General features: G+C 30.9%; 1 protein-coding gene across 13 annotated transcripts in view; it reads right to left on the minus strand.

Moving 5' to 3' along the window:
- The window catches only part of LOC123527108 (G-protein coupled receptor dmsr-1-like), a 442,014-nt gene that overhangs the window by 390,354 nt on the left and 28,708 nt on the right, over positions 1–22,952 (minus strand). For 5 of the 13 annotated variants that reach the window (XM_053523120.1, XM_053523118.1, XM_045306391.2 and 2 more), the window contains one exon: positions 4,644–4,665. The exons of 5 other annotated variants lie outside the window; for them this stretch is intronic. The gene's annotated coding sequence lies outside the window, so the exon portion shown is untranslated. Of the gene's footprint in view, positions 1–560; positions 580–4,643; positions 4,666–13,470; positions 13,572–22,952 lie in introns of those variants that run through there. 3 more of the 13 variants (XM_053523129.1, XM_053523122.1, XM_053523121.1) reach the window with 2 other exon arrangements.

Raw genomic sequence — 22,952 nt, forward strand, 5'->3', positions numbered from 1 at the left:
CGATTTCATAACAGAATTTCCACTTCAAATGACACATACCCACGTGTTTGTGGGATGGGACTTGCAAATGTTTTTCGGAATTTTGAGATAAGCGATTTTGAGATATTGAGTTTCAATGTAATATCAATTTAAAAAACGGCTAGCACATTTTTCAAAGTACAAGGCTTGGCCTAGTTTAGCATTTATTTGAATAAACAGTGCTTTCAATGTATCTAAATGTATCTTAAGGAATATTTTTGAAACACCCAAGATTTAACAAATTCAACAAATCGGCTTTGTTCAAGAGATCAGCCATGATATATAAATGGATTTTACTCGTGAATATGTTAGAAAAAATGCTCGCTTGGGGATGCTGTTTATTTTCACATTGTTATAAATGTAGGTAATATATGTTTTTCGTTCGTTCGAACGGTGCATTAAATAATAAAACCTGACTTTCACGTGTTGATTGTTCAGTCAAAGTACTAAGAGCATATTTAATAATCTTACACAATATAGAGTGCAAATATATGATTGTTATCTATCTTCAGTTAAAAAGGATGCGGACAAATTAAACCAACCTGGTCAAATTTTTCCTCTTCTTTTCTTTTCGAGATGGAATTTTGTAAGTCATCCTTAAACACTTCTATCTAACTTGAAAATACAAATAAAAGCTATTATAATGATTAATCAGAATATTATTTATGGGTATCTCCTTTTAAAATGTTTACTTGTTTTCGTGGTCGTGTCTGAAATGTATAATGATATATACAGCAGTAGTGTTTTATTCTATTTTACTCAATGTTCTCTTTCTGGCGTATTGTTATTTTTACTTTATTATTATTTCAGCGGGACATTTTCGTACGAGTGGAGGTGGTTTTGAAAGGGAGAAGGACTATAAATCATGTTCTAAATAGGAAATAAGAATTTTATTTATGAAATCGACGTTCTTCCTTTAAGTTATAGTAAATGTTCTGAAATAAATTTAGAATAATATTTATTGAACTTGGATACCTTTTGATAATTGTAAAAGGATTATTCAGATCTATTTGGTGAGGACTGAAGTATTTATGCAACTCTTTACTTTCCATACAGTATATCTATATGAAATAGTCAACAAATAAATTGATTTTAATTTCAGAGTTGCCTTAAAATCTATTTATGTGTAGTTGTGACATTAACCACAACACACAAATAAAAAAACAAGCTTATAATTTCAATATTCCATACCTAACCCGTCTTAATATTTAGAATTAAATGCAATATTGCTGAAAATTCCATGATATCAATCTGTAAGAACCAAACCTTCAAATGGACATATCTTACACTTGAGTGACTACTAGGATCATAATGTTTCCTTACCCAAACTGTATTGATATATATCTAAAATGTGTTAAATTGCAAAATAAAAAGTTTATTTGACTTTCAAACGCATAATTTTCAAAACAGATTTCTATTTTAAAGCATGACTGCGCCCTTTTTAAAGTAGGGTAAGCACGTATCTGCATTTATTATAACATTTTCAGCATGTGTCGCATATAAATACCAAACTGCATTAATACCAATTTTTGATATTATTTATGATAATTTAAAAATATAATTAATCTCCTCGACAGCCACATATAATTGCGTAAGGTGGAATTTTCCTCCAATTTCCGCGTACGCATTACATTAAAGAAAAATTAAAAGGCACGTCTAGTCATTTTTATCTAACTTTAAGTCTGACGTAAATATAAAACTGTTTAACTGCCGACTTGGAGGAGCAATACTGGAAAATATATTGGTTTATGCAAGTTTAGTTTACTTAACTGATAAGAAAGTTGTACGCATTCGTATATTACTGCAATCACGTTAATTTAGTTATACACATATGAAATGAAGACTGACCTACAATATAAAAACAAATTGCAATTTAGATAGAACAAAATCTACTTCTTCCTATAGAAATTGTGGGTTACACTTCAAACACGATTTACATATATATATGAATCTCTAATGATTCATTTTCACGACTATTTAACCTTCCTATAAAATTAGATAGCTACAATAAGCAGCCTGTACAGATATCTAATTTTACTGTGATAAAATATTTATCAAGAAATATGCCAATGTTTATTTGTCTAGAATTCCATTAAATCATGTTTATCTATAAGTACCATTAATTTCATTATTGACTAAGCCGGGCGATATAAATAATTGAAGACTTTTCTGAATCAAAATATTGCTTCAGATTATTATTTTAAAACATATGGAACTTTATTTGTTCAAACCATAGCTGCACTTAAAATGTTCATTTAACGTTAATATGAGATCAGTGTTGAATTAACTAAAATTAAAGTTGTTTTTCCACCATTTGTTGACATTTTGCATTTTGCACTGATTCTCCTGTGTAAGAGGCACTTTGGAGATAAAGTAGATTTCTAGATCACTAATAAGCCTACATTTACATCTGACTTCAGAGTCCGGCAGATTCATGCTACACATCGCACTTAAATACTTTGATGGTTGAACTTAATGATTCAGATAATATTTTTTCATTCCTTACCGCTTTATTATTTGCCTTTTGAATATCCACACGGTAACGATATGTTAACCATAGTATTTTGTATAAACTAGTTAGGTACACGTGCAGAAACTAATAGTTTTCAAATTTCAAATCTTCGAGACAGAAAAAGCATATCAGAATATACCAATATCGCAGTCTGATAACGAACTGGCATGTAACGGATCATTTAAAACAGACAGAATATGTGGACACTTAGAAGTGTTTACGTCTCGGGATAAGATTTTAGAGAGCTAGTTAGTTCGTTTTATTCAATCATTCTCACATAAACGTTTCGATATTGTTTCCTAATTATTATCTTGAATTATCTTTTATGTCAGACAACTTCTGATCTAGTGTTTGTGCACAAAAATAAAGGATTTTGTTATTATCATTGTTCATATATAATGATTACATTTTTAGGATTTTACTATTTTACTTGTCTTTCAATGATATTTTCAGTATATGATGCATTTGTACAATGTATGCATTATAAGGATTTTGTGTTTACATGTAAGAACACCAGAATAGATTTTATTTAATCCCTTAATTTACTTCAAATAAACCTGTCTCTTTTTAACGCTGTATAAAAGAATCCGCATTTAAGCCCTGTATTGACATATCTAATACACGAACAGAATACCGTTAATTGAACAAAAAGATGTATTACAATAGTTCACAAGACAACTATCTTGAACGTTTGTTTTCCTACTTAAGTACTTTTGTCTGACCTGTTTATAAGTACTTGCCTTGTCGCTAATTATTTTCTTACCATCTATAATAAATGGATTCACCTGGGTCTTACAATATAACATGTTAAATAATTGAACAATAAGTCCGTTTCTTATTTGACTAATTAACAAGACATTTGTACGTCAATTCACTTTATTAGCCTTAGTTACGAAGAAAGCGCTTCAACTATACTCAAAACATTTTGATTTCTTTAAATTCCCTCAATTGCGAACCCTTTTTGAATGAAAATCGCTTAAAATAATTGAAAGAATTTATGTAAAGATATAGCAGATCTCTTCATACTATAACGAAAAGGTTTAATATGTATTCCTTAAATACTCTCGAACCAACAAAATTGGAAAAGTAGCCGCCAGACATACTTGACGTGATAAAACTTCAAAGACAATAAACATTTATAGAGCTGCTTATCACAGTTATAAATGCTGATGTATGCCCGAAAAATTCATCACTGGGAAGTATAGAATAAACTGCTTATGTCAATGTCATTGTGAAAGTACAGCGCCGTAAGTATGCCAGCTTCGTTTTAATAAACTATTAAGATTTCATCAAATTTGTAAGCAGCATGTTCTAAGTGATATTACACTTTAGTTTAGAATTTTGATGATAAAGTAAATGCTATCAAGCGCTTGAATAAGATGTGCTAGAATATTTCGCTTAAAAATAAAACTATTTTCAATTTTGTCACGAGTTATTTATTTTTAACTTAAGTACATTGTAGTTTTTACCTATATAACATATTCAGCCCTATTCTATCCTCATATATTATAGCATAATGTAAGCAATTCCAAACCTCCTTGCATTTAAGAGACACTTCACAGACACTAACTTCTTGTTACAAGCAAATAACATTTGATAAAATAATTTTTAAATATAGTATATATCAAAATAGGAGATCATTCTGAAATAAACTTATCCACAATTGAATAAATATGTAACATAATAAGACGGTGTATAACTAAATTGCTATGCTACGTCTTGAAATCACATTAGTATTGCTTTTAAATTAAAGAAAAGTATTTGGTATCAAAGTCAGTAAATATCTAATGTTTCTTTTTCATTATTAAAAGAAAAAAAACAAAACAAAAAAAACAAGAATAATCTGCTGAACTTCGTAAATGATTATATGTTCTTAAAAAGCTTGCAAGTCATTAGTGAATCAATCAGACAGACGAGAACATAAATAACCTCATAGACATATATAGCCAACTCATCCGACAAAAATGATTTAACATATTTACAAAATAGACTTATTAACAAAATAATGATGGAGAAAGATGGGTTTCTATCATTTATTAACTGTTGATTTATATGTAGAAGCATGGTTTTGTCTTTATAATATATTATATTATAATGAAGAAAGTGTTCTTACCTTGTAACTTTACTTAAAGTGTCTGAAAGATACAAATAAAGACTTAAAGTTAAAGGAATATATACACTAAATTACATGATTACATTAGGGAAATCTTTTTCATATATATATTGTTTTTGAAGCAATATGGTACAATATTCTCCAAGTACGTAATATTCACGCAAGTTGATTTCCTATCTCGTACTTCTTTCTCTTTTAAGAAATATTGTCTTGAATTAAAAAGTGTCGACATGCGTCACTTTTCACATATTGAATAACACTGTTTTTTTTGAAATGATATTATATTAACTCATACAAAACAACCCAGCCGACAATTGCTTGATAACGTATCAGAATAGCAGATCATTTAACGTTTTACGAAATCAATAAAGGTGATGCTGAATTTTATGTTTAAAAAAAACAACATTGAATCTTAAACTACACTGCTGAAAACGTCAGTGGGTGCAATCAAACTTCTAAATTACTTTGAAATAAACTGTGTATAGTGCTTGTGATTTTCCAGACTAATAATGCATTGGCATTTGTACAGACCTATTGAAACTTATCTAAAGCTGTAGATATAACACATTTTACCAGTCATAAAGTCTTTTAACAGTGTAAAAATTTGTTTGACATGTATATATTATAATAAATGCTATTTCATATATATGATTCAGTAATTTTTAACAGCTCAATAGAATCTTGCACATGTAATTTCACATACAATTCTTCATATATATGTTACTACGTGATAAAATCTAAACACCATTTCACTCAAAATATTTATTGTAAACTGCGGGAAATTTTTGGATCGAAACATATAAGCATTCAAGTGAAATTAAAGCTGCTTAAGTCTTGATCTAAAATCCAATCAGCAAATTGCGTTGTCAATATTTTAAGGGAAAATGCATCATGATGTGACTGGTGTTGCCGAACCACGTTATAGGTGAGAAATAAGCTACCGAAATTGACTAGTATATACTTTTCCCAGTGCTGACCATGTATCTCGTAGTATGCTACGGATAGAATACATGTAAAAATAAAACTTTCGTTCTTTCCTTGTATGTTCGTATCAATACTCTCTATATCCAAATTAATTAGAACTTCAAACTATGCATCTACATAGGTGGTTCTAGTGTCTTGAAAAGCAAACTATGTTGCCTAAGCCCTTTAATGACAAATCCACTGTATATATGTGATCCAGTTAATTTTCTGAAATGGAATATATTAACTTTTTTAGTCTCAATCACTTAGAAAGACTAATATGTCGCACTGACGCACTGTTATTTAGTATTGTAGGGGAACATAACCCAAGATATACAAAAAAATGCTTACCGGTATTTAAAACGTACATGAAAGTATAAACATTAATATAAATTTTGTACCTAAACGTTTTAACTTTGCGTTTATGCAGACGACAAGACCACACACTCCGTTCATTTTCCGCATTCGGGATATTATTGGCGAGCATTCCAATTCATGCTAAATGTTAAGACAATATCATACTGTTTTACTTATAGTGAAAATCTATAAGGAGAATCTTGGAAAAGAAACAGAAAACCAAATAGACCGCAACCAAGGAAAATAATAGCAGGCTTGGTTCGATTGAGGCTGTTCATAGGAGGCTATTAAAAGTGAAACACCTCTCATGCTTTGTCTAAATTTTATCTAAATTCTATTATTATAAACTTCAATTGACACCATGATCTCAAAGTACCAGACAATATAACAAGGCTTCATGTAATGTAGGTTAAAAAAGACCACCAGGTGTGTTATAAACTGAATATTTTCTGTGATTTTATATTTTTTCTCAGCAGACATATATTCATACAGATTAAATCCTACACAAACAATTGTCATCGATGTCTACAGAAGTGCGTTCTTAACCATACTCGCTAGACATATAATACACATAGGGACTGCGTCTCAATAAACCGCTAATTGACATAGTGATTTATAACAGTTGTTCCCTGGTTCTTGCTTATTGTTTGGGGTTTTCCACTCTCTTTTATAACATGTTTATCTCAGTAAACCATTTAGAAGACTCCTTTAATAACCATGATATTGAAGCGCTCTATACATTTTCATATCTTCAAGCAATAACGAAATCTGTCAGTATGAAAAGGAAAATATTGTGTTTTATTGTCATTCTTCTTTTCGCAAATCATCCCTATCTTCTAGAAACAAATCACTGGGGACATTCATAGGTGCTATCATTATTAGTATTGAACTTTGCTAAATATATGTTTTACAGAGTCTGTTTACAAAATCAACTGCTGTGCAACTATTAGTGATATAGAAATTTCTTGAAGTTATTCTACTGAATAAGTTTTGCATAATTTAGATAGACTCTTTCTGGCGTATTGTTATTTATACTTTATTATTATTTCGGTGGGGCATGTTCGTACGAAGTGGTATGCTTACAATACTTGAAATGGAGAAGGACTATAAATCATGTTCTAAGACGGAAATGAGAATTTCATTGATGAAATCGATGTTCTTCCATTAAAGTATAGTAAATGTTATGAAATGAAATTAGGATGATATTTCTTTGAACTTCGATCATACCTTTAGATAACTGTAGAATAATTATTCAAATACATTTGGTATAAAGACTGAAATATTTATGCTACTCATTCCATACAGTATATCAATATAAGATATTTAACAAATTAATTGAATTTCATTTCAGAGGTGCTTTGAAATCTATTTATATGTCGTTGTGACATTAAACACAACACACGCACAACAACAACAAAAAAAAAAACAAACAAAACAAGCTTACAATTTCAATATGCCATACCAAACCCGTTTAAAAGTTTATAATTAAACGCGCTATTGCTGAATTTAAGGTCGGTTATTAACTAGACAAAATGTACTAACCTCAAACTAATTCTAACATAAAGTTTTATTGCTGGTTAAGTATACAATAGAGGAAAAAATCCTCAAAAGAAATCGAAGACAAACTCTGACAATTATGTGATATTACAGGGCAGCTTCCTTTAGATTTTGATTTCACAAAGTATTGCAAATTTGTCTACAATGAAATCAATAAAACAAACTGCGAGTATCATTTCTTTATTTATATGCATGCATTGCATAATAAAGCAGCTGAAGAAGCATAAATACTTGTCGTAACTGTTTACGAACAGGTTTCACAGATAACTGATCTGTATGTTAAAGGCTTATCGTAATATCAGTAACTTTTTCGTGATTTAATTTTTTTGTGATTGAATATAATCATCAGAAAAAAGGCAACCATATTTGGTTCTGGTGCTTTTATTTTTGTATTTTATGCTAGAAAATAAAATAGTAAGTTCAGATCAGTGAAACATAAACCATATTCCTTATTGCATTTCACTCACTGTGATTGTTATAGCTTCTGTCGATCTGCTTGTTCATTGTCATATAAATCGGATGAAAACAATTATTACAGTCGTTCTGTTTTTTTTTTTAAAGAACAGTTTTTTGTTGTTTTTTTTTGTAAAATTCAAGCAATGTTACTTAAAGAGAATTATATAATGGTGTGCTGCCACTAATGAAAGGAAATTAAAGTTTATCTTGTGTGAATCTTTATAACTTCACAATACGTATGGCGTCAAATATAACTTTTATTGAATATATCGTAAGTCAGTTAAATATAATCCTGTGACTTGTAATGTATTGTGAAACATTCTAGGCACCATATGATATCATTAAGTAAGGTATACCCTCACCGATCTGGGTTCGAGCCTAACTCTAGGCGTTGAATGTTTCATGTGAGGAAGTTATCCAGATGGCTTACGGAAGGTTGGTGGTTCTACCCGTGTGCCTGCCCATGATGAAATAATGCACGGAGGAGCACCTGGGGTTTTCTTCCACCATCAAATCTGGAAAGTCAACATATGGCCTGAATTGTGTCCGTGCGATGTTAAGCCCAACAAAACAAACAATACCTCTTTTGATCTGCAGAGTCAGTACCTGTATTGGCTAGTCACAAAGTGATATATTTCACAGATATACACGTGTGTTACAAATCATTTACATAAGTTGTCTAATGATTAGTTTCTTACTTAGCTATTCCGTAGACAGTTTCTCTTTGATCGCTTTTTGAATATGAGAAAATATCTTTGATTTCATATATTATATTGAAGAATAATTACAGTACAACTTGCATTTAGAGACCCAAGGAGAGGACAAAACGTTGTCTTCTCTTAATCCAACAAAAGCCCTGTTAACGCGGTAGGTTAAGCACGGATCGGCGGGAAGCGAGTTCGATCCCCATTGCGGCACGTATGAAATTCTGATAACACAAAATAGAAAATCCACTTTCTAAATTGGTTACTAAAACAGAATGACGTCAGTTAAATGGTTTGCGTGTTGCTAGTGTATAACGGATTTTGAAAAGTAATTGGGTCAGACGGTAATGTGCGAACAATGCTATTTTTCTTAAGAACATATGTTTAGTTCGACGAATTGATTTTCTTCTAAATGTTAGCATCTATTCAGTACTTCAGCTAACAAGTAGTACATATAAATAAATATTCAAAAGAGGAAAAAGGACTTTGTTGTCAAATTCTAAGATGAACGAATAGTAGAATCTTGTTATGCTTTAATCCAATACCTATTCAGACACCCTTCGCTTTGAAAATGCTAGTCTTTATTACATTTTTTTGCAATAATTTGTATTTCAATATTATCAGTAAACGTATTTAGCCTTGATTTCCATTACTTACATAGTTGAGTCTTCACAATTTGGCTGAGAGCTGGTTTTGAACGGTAAACTTTTTGATGCATGCAACGTTGAATCTAAGAATTGAACATTTTTTCCGTAACCATCGGGAGCTGAATACAGGGTTTTGTAGTCTTTAGTAAAATACAACCTGTATTTATCACAGAAAATTCATAGGTAAACAATAAATCAAATTATGTTTAACTCTTCTATCGAAAGTTAGAACATTAGAAGATTTAATGCTAATCACAGACATTTTCTTGCAAATGCCTTATCAATAAGGCACTTCTCTTAAAATAGCTTACATTTTATTCACGTGTATAGGCTTACTGACTTAATATATACTGCGTGCGAATAGAACAATATCCATAATGATGTGATATATGTTAAACGATATCAACTTCTTTGTTGTTTGTTTTCATCATCATGTTAGGTTTTTGTCAAATTCTCTAGTTTGGGTTTTATATGAGACAAGATTAAAAGAAACTTTATATTCCAAACTCATTTTTGTCGCTTTAACGTAAATATCGAGTTTAACGTTACATTGATCTCGGAAAACAATACACCACTTTAAAAACAATTAGTAATAAGCAGACTGAAAAGAATGGTTTACATAAAAAGCCTGACGGACGTGATCACGAACGGACGTCATCAAGCGTGTTTGAAGGTTTACAAAGAAAGTAGTTACAAAAAAATCAAAATTATAAACATGCATTATATGAGGAATATGATGAATTTTATATTTACTGAAATGCGAAATGGAACCCTTTAACTTCAACAATCCACCTTAAATACCTTCACTTACTGTATCGGTTTCGTTCATTTTAAAGGAACTTTATTTGACTCAGACCCAGTAGAATAAGTTAATTTCTCTGTATATATGCAACGAACGTTGATTATCAAATTGCATAAACAATTCTGAAGGTTCTGCTTGTTAATAATAGTTGTAGTAAGACATGTATATGTCATTTCTCATTCCACAGAGGCTCATTTCTTCTCGGTGAATAGAAAATGAAAAACCAGCGCTTGTCTTTGGTATTAAATTTATTTTCTTCAGTTTAGATTTAATTGTACAATGTATTTTCTTAAAAGAGAATGCAAATAAACTATATTTTCCATGCAAATAAAAATACCTTATGATAGTAAGATTAATATAAACGTATGAACAACAGAATTTCCCAAATTAGTAATAAAACATGACTAAATGTTATAATTGTATAATAGTAAAATGCAATGACTTGATGAAAAGATCAACTATGATACTTAAGATAATTGAAACTCGAATATTGGTGACAACGTTGTAGCTTACACTTAAAACATATATCCCATTTATCACTGACGCAAAATATAAATACATGGATTTAAATCAAGAAGGGAGTAACAATGCTTGCACAAGACGTCTAGCGTACTTGGTGAAGCATCTGCCTTCAAGCGATCAAAAAGAACAAATTCATAAAAATACAGTGGGTTAAGCTACGAAAGGAATTACATAGTCTTACGAACCTAAATATTGCTCAGCGGAAAGAACGATACACAAAATAACGGTATAATTCTACGACCGACTTAGCAGCCTCAATTAGTTTTAATGAATCGTTCTACATTACCCGTATGAAACTGATGTACACTTTTACAATATAAATTTATACAACTTTCTACCCATATAAAAGTTGATACAAATGTAGCTCAATACCGTAGCATTTACATAATTGTAAGCTGTTAATTTTGTCTCTAGCTGAGTTTGAACAACACGAAACGAAAATAACTGTATCTCAGGACAAAGCTTCTTATGAGGATCCATAAATAATATCATTTGTGGAGTTTCTACCTTTATATAATGCAACAGTTATTACTTATTATCTTTATAGAACTGAATGTCGCAAAAGTCCTAAAACGTAAAATTCAAGAGGCAGTTAGATTTCACAGACATTTTTTTTTTTGTTATTGTGAGAGAAATTTGAAATATATAACGGCTAAAGATATATGTTACACATTCATCCCTTGTAAGAAGCTTGTGTATGTATTCAGAATAATTTCTGTTACAGTAGTAAGGTTTCAAAAACTTAAGGTTGTAGATACCCGACTACGAATTCTTCGTATGCGATTTCGGCAATTCTGCGCGCGTTGAACTATTCTTACCTTCAAGGAATGCCGAAATTCCTAATGAGTAACATAGCAGGTCTTAAGTTTAATAAACGTGCAAAACGCAGACAAATCCAGAAATATGAGCAGCAAATAAACGAACTGTTTCCATTTGAATAATCTGAATTTATTTTATTCTTTGCAGTGAATTATGGAAACATAGCAATGGAGAATGGAAACGTAGCAGTGGATTATTAAAACATAACAGTGGATTCTGGAAATGTTACAGTGGTTTATAGAAATATAATATTGGATTATTGAAACATAATAATGGATTACCGGAAAGTAATTGTGGAATAATGAAGTATAGTAGCTGCGCGTGAAAACGGAATTATACTGTTTTTGAAACAATGCTATCATCTTAGTAGGGATTTCACTGGTATATTAACTTTTTTTAACGTGTCTCTGAATGAATATGATAATATGTATAAAACTTAATATAAACAAAGGTCATTTAATATACCGATATACGTATACAGATGTATATAAATAAATCTGTAAGAAAATAATTTGGGAGCATATATTGAACCAGCCAAAAAAATAGCACATTATTGATTGGGTCTGTTTGTAATATCATTTGAATAAAAAATATACACAAACCACATAAAATATTTAACTTTACAATATATTCATAATTCCAACAAACAACCCGTGAGTGTACATCATTGATCTGTTAAAATGATTAAACAGTGGACAAGAAAGCAACAGAATGTCACAAGTTTGCCAAAAATATTCCACCAGACAATCATGAGTACACTGACAATAAAAAACTTTTCTATAGATTGTTTTCTATAACCACCAAATGGATGATTTTTTAATTTAGTTATTTAAAGGCTAACATGAAGACAAATGACCGATTATCTGATGATATTTACAAACTGAAACACAGATAATAATTGTATATGCACAAATATATGAACCAGAATTTGTATAACTGACAGAGAACCAACCTAGATTTAGTGCTGTTATATCTTCTGCTCTTTTGGGATCATTTAATTGATGTGTAATAGTATTCCTCTCAAGCCGGTGCTAGTGTGCGTGAGAGGTGTTGCATATTTCATTACCTCTATGAACAGACTCATTTAAACCGAATCAACTATTATTATGCTTGGTTGCATTCTTTGCTTCCAAAGGATCCCTTTGCAGATATTATTACCTACTACATGTATCAGCAACAGTAAGTTGTAGTAAGTGTTACAAAAAGGACTAAATATGAAACGAAAGCTGTGAAACTAACCAAATATGTATTTTAAACAAAATCTTATTACACATTTAGGCAAAGTTGCCAGAAAATAAGTATTACTAAGCAATCAAAATTAATGTGAATAAATACATGTGAATGAAAAAGCATAGACGGAGATCGTTTAATTCATTTCGATCTTCGATCAAATAAAACGTCCAACTTCCAACTTACTTCTCTCTTGGCCTTATTGACTGAATCTTAAGATATACCTTATATTTTGCCATCAAGGTGTTGGTAACGAAATTTATTACTTACATGTACAGCTCTTAAAATTATTTTAGTTTTAACTGTCCAAATTTACGACAAATATATTCTTATCAATATTTCATTTGATTATATTTATTACTACTCTAATTTCTGTGTTATTTTTTTGTTTTGGTACAATATTGCAAATTGTAATAATGTTAGGTATCAGACCAAGTGTCTATATTATTCATTTTGTTTTACAGTATTCCTTCAGGTGGCAGATTCCAATAGTTTAACTCCCTATAAACCAACGTTTAGGAACAATAATGATAATGTAAACAAAAAAAAACTATATTCAAAATAGGTCGAGTAAATGTTCCAATGATAAAATAATAAAAAACATTTCTATTAAACGTTCGGAAAGACGGTTTCCAATTTAAAATTATCATTGAAAATAAGATATCTTTAAGAAATATAAACAGTATGGAGAGTATAATAATGCTATACATAGATAAACTTATTAGAAACAGAGAACAGAAAGAGGATAATGAGATAAAGAATAAACCTACCTTAGTCCACAAACATTATCCATGTTACATTCTGTTAATATTGAAAACTGTTCGGAATATTTCCATATATTTTATATATGATGCTGGTAGTAAAGCTTAATAATTACCTAATACATCAATACAGAAGACTGTAATACAGAAGAATTATCTGTAGCTATTTCAAACTGAGCAGCACTCCTCTCGAAATCACAAATCCAATAGTACCATTGCAAAAGTATTCCGAAGCCCGCCAGCTGTATTGTACATTCACTTATACACAAAATACACAAAATCTGCATAAAGACGCCCTAAATTCAGCTTCTGTTAACTTTAAACCATCAAATATTTTGTAGTGTTATGTACCAAGTCATATCCCGGCGAATGGTGCGTATGTTGTTAATTTTTAATCCCCCGCCGTGGCGGAGGGATTATAGGAATGGTCTGCGTCCGTCCTTCCGTCCGTTCGTCCTTCCGTCTGTAACAAAAATCGTGTGCGGTCCATATCTCCTAAACCCCTTGAAGGATTTTCATGAAACTTTGCTCAAATGATCACCTTATGAAGACGATCTACAGAACCCATGAGTCAGCCTTGTCGGTTCAAGGTCAAGGTCACAACTCAAGGTCAAAGGTTTGAGCCTGCCATTTTGTGTCCGCTCTATATCTCATAAACCCCTTGAAGGAATGTTGTGCAGAATTCATGAGTCAGCCATGTCAGTTCAAGGTCAAGGTCACAGCTAAAATCAAAGGTTTACCCTTTCACTATCCATAGCAGTGGCGGGGGATTTAGCTGTCTTTCAGACTGCCTTATTATATATAAGCAACTTCAGCAGTTATGAAATACAACACATTTGTAACAAAACCTGCAAGCTCTTTTCCTTATTAAAGAAAAATTAAAGAAAACCTGACTTTGTGTCTCAAGGTGTAAAATTCTTTTCCGATGGGTAAAATATTAAATATATATTTATTTAGTGAAGGAGTTGCTCTTTAAATCAAAGCATGTAGATACATACTGTTTCTAATAATGATAAAATCCATTACAATATGTAGTTTAGACTTACAAAGTCTGTTGAGATCAAATATTCTGTAATAATATTAATTTCTTCACACTGACACTAAATTATTTTCTCAGAAAAACATTTTCTCTCTAGGCTCATCTCAACAGACTTATAAAATGCGATTCTGAGGTTACATAACATCATGAAGAGCCATTAGTAGCACCTGTCAATAGCCACCACAAACTGACCGGCAACAAGATTAATTGAATAAACTATTTCAAATGACCTGTACCAGATGTTTGATTTTTCTCTAGAATTGAAAGAAAGCCAAGCCTTTTTCATGCAGAACTGAAGTAATTGGTTAGGCATTTATAGTTGCTGAATAGCTGCTGCAGAACTTTTTTTTAACATTTACATCTTTCGAAATGTTTTTTTATTTGTTTACATTACTGTAGAAATATGACAGGAGTTAGGAGTTTATGTTTTCAATATAATATTATTTTAGAAATCGCTAGTTTGACTTTAAGAAATCATTACAAATGAAAATTACTTTTTCAAATAAAGAAAATTGATGCATCATAACAATCAAGCTGCCATTAACAAATTCTGCCTGTAACAGTTAATAAAAATAATTAACGTCTCATAATAAATTATTATGGACTTTTAAAACTACTTAAAGTTTAAACAGCGCATTATACTACTTACGATTTACTAATTCGATTTACAAAAGAACAATTTTTTTGTAGCCAGACGTTCTGCGCAATTTAAAACTTCAAAAAACTATTATGGCAGAACAATTTCTGTGGTCAGTTCAAACAAGGACATGGAAATACAAGTATTATGAAATTTTACCTGAAACGGTGTATGTCATAATTATAATGGTGACAATTAATGCAGAGGAAGATCCTATGTGCACTTACAGGCATTGTATCCGACATGGGTAGACATCAGTCTATAACCTACATTTCCCATTCTATTAAAAAATATGTCCACAGGCCCATTACAAAATCCCCTTTTCCTCTTTCTGTGACCCCTGCACCCACCCATTTACTGTGGCTTATCTCAACAGGAATTCAACATTTAATTGGTGCACTTTTGTATGTATGTTATTTGATTGGGGATAAATTACATATTATTGTACATTACATTTTTATCTGTCTGTGAAGTGTTATAACATATTTTCATGAAATTGCCTTAAAACCATGTGTATTAGAATATAAATATTTCCTGCATGAATTATTTTGACCGCTTAATTTTCATTTATTTCTATCAACAATTGAACTTAATTTCATAAAAATACTACTTATCAAATACTGCAGACGTAATTATTTTTGCACATTTTTTTTTTACCACATCTTGGTTTATATTAGGAAAAGTAAGCATGAGAAGGAATTTTATTCTTTGTGTATGTGAATATTTTAGCATGTTAACCAGACCGAAAGTACCATTTTCATCATTATTTAAAAATTGACACCATGAATACTTCGAGCGTTTCCAAAAACTAGACAATTAATCTATACTAGCTTGAAGAATAATCATTTTTTGTATTTCAGAAGAACAATGTAGCTTATTACAGTTTTTAAAAGTTATCAGTTCAAAAACAATAGCTGTCCGTAAGACAGCACGCGGCTTGACTCTGAATTAGAGCTTTGCCAGTAAAAGGGGCATAAATTTGTTCAAATTTTAATCAGAGTTATGGGGATTGTTCCTTATGGTGTAGCCTTTGATAGTAAATAACCATTTTAAGTTTCAAGTCATAGCTTTAATAATAACAGTTATATTGAACGTTATATAAAACTTTAACCAAAAAATGTTAAAAGGGACATAAATCTGACAAAATTCAATCAGAGTGACGTGGATTATTTCTCCTGGTGTAGACTGTGAAAATAAATAACTACTTTAAGTTTCAAGTCAAAAGCTTTGATAGTAACAGAGATATTTGACTTTATCAAAAACTGTAACGAAAAAGATCTAAATTAAAAAGGGGCATAAATCTGTCAAAATTCAATCAGAGTTATGGGGATTATTTCTCCTGGTGTAGACTGTGATAGTAAATAACTATTTTAAGTTTAAAGTCAATAGCTCTGATAGTAACAGAGATATTTGACTTTATCAAAATCTTTAACCAACACCGACGCCGGCGACGACACCAGGGCGAGTGCAATAGCTCTACATTTTCTTCGAAATGTCGAGCTAAAAACTGCAATTAACCACATTTTGTAGCAGCACTGAGTAAGCATATCAGCATTCAATATGACTGAAAACTATGCAGGTCTTACTTTTCGTGTTTTTGCTGATTTACTTTTCCAGTTGGAACAAACTTTCCTACACCCTTTATAACGTTACATGTATTCCATAATACATTCAACATAAAATGTTTTCTTAAATCATGGAAAGTTGAAATCATATTTATATTGTTTTTCCCTTACACAACCTGATTGATTAAACAGGCTTAATTTTAACTATGATTGAAAAATTTCTCTACACATATGACATATAAACTTTCAGATTGATGTGATTTTCTAAAGTTGCCACCTTCAATTACTAATATGTTGGTCAGTTTTCAAGTCATTTCTTATTGTTATTACTTAACACCCTAGTGCACAGCATGTCTTCACTATCTAAACAGAATTATAATTGATGTAATACATTGCACCATGCCATTCACAGGGACAACTACAGTCTAATTAACATGAATCTGCATGGGGACTGTAGATAGGAAAATAATTTTGTAACTTATTGCAGAGATTAATCTACCCTCTGACATAAGTAAAAAAAACTTTGGCGGTGTATTGAATAAAATGTATTTAATTCATTCACAAAAATGATTTGAAGGTATCTTGAAAAAAGAAAGATTTTTTTCAATTTCGAATCTCTTCCCACTGTTTTTTCTTATCAAGGATTCAAACAATTCATAAATAGAATTAAATTGACAGTATTTTGATGTAATTTATACATTTTCAAATTTAAATTGTAATTTATTTATACTTACTGGGATCTTTTACAATTAGTGAAAATTGATTTCTCTCTCTACCTTACTCACCAAGTCATAAAAGCAAAGCACTGCTTATTGAACTCTTGGGGCAGTCAGCCAAAGGTTACATTACATCATGAACACGCTTGCAATGATCTTAATGAGATGGTGATTACTAGCGAGTATGAAATCTGTCCGGTTCAGAATCGCATTTGTCCAGTCGTTAGAGACAGAGACAAGAGATATTGTAAATTTTCTTTAGAAAGCGGTATCAGAGAGGATTGATTTTATGGCCAGGTGCTTTACATTCAATGACTGTAACGACTGATGCCAGTCTATATGTAGTTTTGTCAAGTTGAACACGAAATTTGAATCCAAATCATTGAACACGACACAAAACTTGTACAAATCTTCCCGTTTTTTTCTTTCTAATTATAGCAGTATCAAGATACGTTATTGCCGCTTATGTGATATCTCTTCAATAAAGATACATTATGCGTATTTATTGCAACATTAAAGTAGTTCTAAACGTTCGGATCAATTATTTTTTTTACAATGTAGAATATGATTAAATCCTGATTTTACAAAACTTGACAATATACTTAGAAATTTCAGCAAATAAAAACGGATAGTCGCGTTTTCATGATTTGAAAACTTTTGACCTCATGCAAGTTTTCGGAATGGATATATGAGAAAATCACAATTTTCATAGGGTTAACTCGAAAATAATCTTTTCTACAATGTATATTTTAACGAAAGTTCTCACAGTCGCAAATAAACACATGGCCTATGATATGGTGAAATAAAATGTATAAGTCCCTATGCTTGCTTTTGACATATTTGCCTATGACTAAAATGATCCGCACATTTCTAGCATATCCTGAGACATTATTTTGAAAGATCTAACATGTCAGGTATTTTAACATTATACCTTAACTTTAGAAAAGTAGTAAAGTTGCCATTTTGATAAATTACTCACGGCTTGCCATTAATTCGGAAAATTATTTTCATTTCCGTATAGAGAATCCAGGCCTTATTCTACGTTATCCGGATAAATGACGTTACGCCATCACCTCTGATTTATCAAACGTGTAGAACTACATTAACTGCACCTAGGGATCCTGTAAATTTAATTGTTTAATGGTTTATTGTCACACAGTTACCAAAAAAAATAAATATAGAATTGATCATCGAAAGTCAGTTACAAGTAAAAATAGAATATTGATGATAAGAAAAAACAATTAAAACAAAATCCACAAGGCAATATATAGATGACTGATTTTAACAATAATATAGCATATGTTGTAATCTATCAGGTAGATTTAAATTATTATACTTCACATTTAACTGCACCATTGGCATTTACAGGTACAAATCGATTGCTTAAATTAATGATACAGGAAAGAAAGCGTTATTGTTATTTTATCTCAGATACAACTGTTTAATATTTCTATACTTCTTAATGGACATTTTTCATTTAAACCTATTTTGAGTGTGATAAAAAAATGGTTCTTAACGTAATTTTCCTACTTTAACTTTATTCTTATAAATGTTCAAGCATTCAAATACCATTTCCTTCAATATTTTCCCGATATAAAATGCAAATACATTGGGACTGTCTAAAATATAAAAAAGTATAAGTTTTTACAATTCTATAATAAGAATTACAATTATGTTATACATAATAACATGCACAAATATTACACGATTTTGTCCCATATATCATCTGTTGATACAAATCAAAGAACTGCTCCAAACTGCTCGTATGCCTGACGTTTTATAGTGAGATACACTCTTATATCACTTCTAATAAAGCCGTGTACTTCATATTAACTTATGAGGTACATTATGGGATGTGCTAAATACTTGACATGTCTATTAGGCGTTTAAGGAGGTACTTACCTTTAGTGATAAAGCTTCAAAAGCGTTTAACATGGTAAGGAATGTACAATTTGAGTGTATAATTAGACAAGTAAAACAACAATATACTATAATGAAGGTGTTTGTTCTTCTGACAAAATAATAAAAATATGAACTATCGTTTATTATGTTATGATTTTTATTTAATTTCTGTTGCTGGCATTGCTTATAACATTTCTTCTTTTAGATTTGTTTGTTTGGTTGGGTCTAACGTCGCACCGACACAATTATAGGTCTTATGGCGACTTCCCAGTTTTGATGGTGGACCCAGGTGGTGCCCCTCCGTGCATTATTTCTTCTTTTAGAAGATTTGATCTAATCAATAAGGCACCACTTCCCTATGTTATTACTAAATTGTCCGCTGTTATCAGATTAGCCGAAGAGACCTTACTTACTGACAAGCTTGACTGTGTATCGTTTGTGAGATTAAAACTGAAATTGGTTTATTGTTTCTGTTGTATTTCAATGATTTAATAAGAACAAACCGAACCTTTCCCCCTAATTTATAATAAAGAAAGAATGTCAGCGAGTACAAAACCTGCCAATTAAAGAAGATATGCATTTCCAACTTGTCACGATTTCATAGAATACCCATTATCTAGCTGGTAGCATAATAAGAAGTAGCAAATATATAAACCTGACATATAAACTTGATTCAGGGCGAGTTTAAAAATTTGAAAGATAGTTAAATTAATGTAACATATGCACGATAATTGCACTTGAAATTTAATAATTTATTGTTTCTATCGTCTTCGTCGGGACCATTGGGTGACTGAGAAGTTTACATGATCATAATCAAAGGTATTATCACTGTCAAATTCATGTACGCTGAATTTAAAATTAATTTTATTACATGAATATATGTTAATTCACATAGATATTGTAAACAGCCCGTGGATAGATGTTTAAAACATGAAACTAACGCATGGGTGGACGGATAGCTCAGTAGTTTGCACACTGGCCTTCCAATCCTGAGGTCTGGGGTTCAGTCCCCGGCAGCTACTCGGAAATTTTCAGAAACGCTTTTCAGTGTTTCCCACCCAACTAGAAGTGTACTGGTCAGGAACCCAGGTAATCCTTGCGTGTATCAGTGCTATACACTGGGCACGTTAAAGAACCAGGCTGTCTATTCGCAACGAGCTAGGCTAAGTTAGCCGGACAAGCCTGTATCTGCTTTCTGATCTCTCTGTCGTGGGGGCTTTGTCTCACCCTGTCCCTCTGGTCAGATCGCTCTGTGTCTGTACTAGTAGAGGAGGAATTATGCGCCCTGTGTGGCTGCATTGAACTATGTAAAGCGCCTTTGAACGTGAAATTGGTCATGAAAAGGGCGCTATATAAATCTGGTATAATATATATATATATATATGTCAAAAAGTTACATTCTTTCTAACAAAATGTGTACCTCAACCTTGTATACTTAAGAATTTATGTAAGAATCAATATAACATTTTGTAACAAAAAACTTTGCCTTATAAAAACGCGCTTCCCGCTAGAAAAATGAAAAATCAGAATCCAAATAATGCAAATCTAACGATAGCACAAATAATGCTGAAAGTATTCCAGAACTGTTTTTCCAAATAACAAAAATCTAGATGCATGCTTATGTTGTTTTGTCTTAATAAGTCGGGAAAAATTGAAATGGTCTCAGTCAACTGTAATTATCAGATTGTGATTTCTGTCATAGGGAATTTATAATATATATTACTGTTAACTTGACGGGAAGTAAAGTTAATTTATTGTCAGATTTTGAATAAAGTGGAAACTGAAAAGTAGTTGAGACGTTGTTGAAGTTTTTAATGGAACGTACGGGTACCTTGATGATATTTTAATTATGGACAACCTTGAATTTTCAAAAATGTCGAAACTCATTTATTCAAAAGAATTACAACATGTTCTTTTATACACGAACATTTCAAAAGAGCGATTTCCCAAAATTCACAGATGATTAATATTATCAAATCGGTCAAGCACGCGTCCTATCATTTCTGCTGGTTGAATTTCCTTCGGTCGGGATATAATGTTGCTTTGAAATAATATGGTTTAATGAAAGTCTACAGTGTGGAAAAAAATATTTCTTTCAAACGTTCAGAACTACCTTAAACACACTTCATGTATTTTGATCTCTATAGAATCTTATCAGAATTTCACTAAAAATTTATAAAGCAGACAAATGTGCATTATGCAAGTGTTCAGATTTATTGAATAAACATTAGCTAATCTATATATGATTCTTGTATTGTTTGTTTTTATTTTCTTGGGTTTTAATCAAGTTCTCTTAGAAACACAGAACGTAACTAAACAATAAAAAAGCAGACTCGGTTTGACTAAGTCTTAAAAACATGACGACACATTATTCGTCATATGGCGGCTTTAAAAGCTGTGACGGTGGAAATACATGTACACTATAAATAATAGAAAAAATGGTCCACTTGTTTTAGAAAAATGCAAAGATTTGATACGCTCGTGGTCAAAGAGAAACTTAACTTTATTTGGCAAAGTAACAGTTATCAAACCGCTTGTAATTTCGAAATTTGTTCATTTGTTTATAGCATTACCAAATCCCCCGTCAATCTTTATTAGTCAATTAAATAATATAGCATTTAAATTTTTATGGAATAATGGACCGGATAGAGTAAAGAGATCAATTATAACAAATGATGTCGATTCCGGTGGTTTAAAGATGATAAATATTAACACATTTATACATAGTTTGAAGTTGAGCTGGTTAAGAAGACTTTCATTGAAAAATTGTGACACTTGGAAAGATTTAATAAATTTTCCTTTCAAGAATATTTTTACTTTAGGTGCAAGTTATGCCAAGTTAATGGCTGGGAGAATACAAAATCCATTTTGGAAAAATGTTCTTGAAAGTTGGTACTGTCTTTGTGAATCTATTAATATTACAGACCTGCAACAAATTGTATATTCTCCTCTTTGGAATAATCACAACTTCAGATTCAAAACATACATGAATAACAATTGGTACAAGAATAAGATTATCAATGTATAGATCTTCTAAATGAAAATGGAATTTCTTATACGATAGATCTGTTAAAACGTATATATTCAGTAAATGGTACATTTTTAGACCTACATAGAATTATGAATAATATACCAAACGAGTGGAAAGAAAAGATAAGAAATAATAAAACAGCTGTCCACAAATACAACGTAGATATTAACCCATATTTAAGATTACTTGTTAAAGATAAAAAGGGCAGTAGCTCTTTTTATAATACCATTACAAGAATTAAAGAAATATCCATACCAAATAAATGGAACCAAACATTAGGACATACATGTATCTCAGAATTAGAATTTAAATTATTTTGCAAAAATATAGAAACAATCAAGGAAGTCAAACTAAAAAATTTTCAATTCAAGATAAATCAAAACATTCTAGTAACTAAATCATTTTTGTATAAAATAAATAAAGCCGACAGCAATTTATGTTCATATTGTTGTCAACAACAAGAGACAATAGAACATTTAACATTTGAATGTGTACATGTTAATAAGTTTTTATTTGACTTAAGTAATTGGGCGAAAGAAAGATTTAATATTGACATTAATTTACAGAAAAAAAAATCATTTTTTCGTATGATACCTGTACC

Source organism: Mercenaria mercenaria, chromosome 14 (genome assembly GCF_021730395.1).
Source record: "Mercenaria mercenaria strain notata chromosome 14, MADL_Memer_1, whole genome shotgun sequence".
Classification (NCBI taxonomy): domain Eukaryota; kingdom Metazoa; phylum Mollusca; class Bivalvia; order Venerida; family Veneridae; genus Mercenaria; species Mercenaria mercenaria.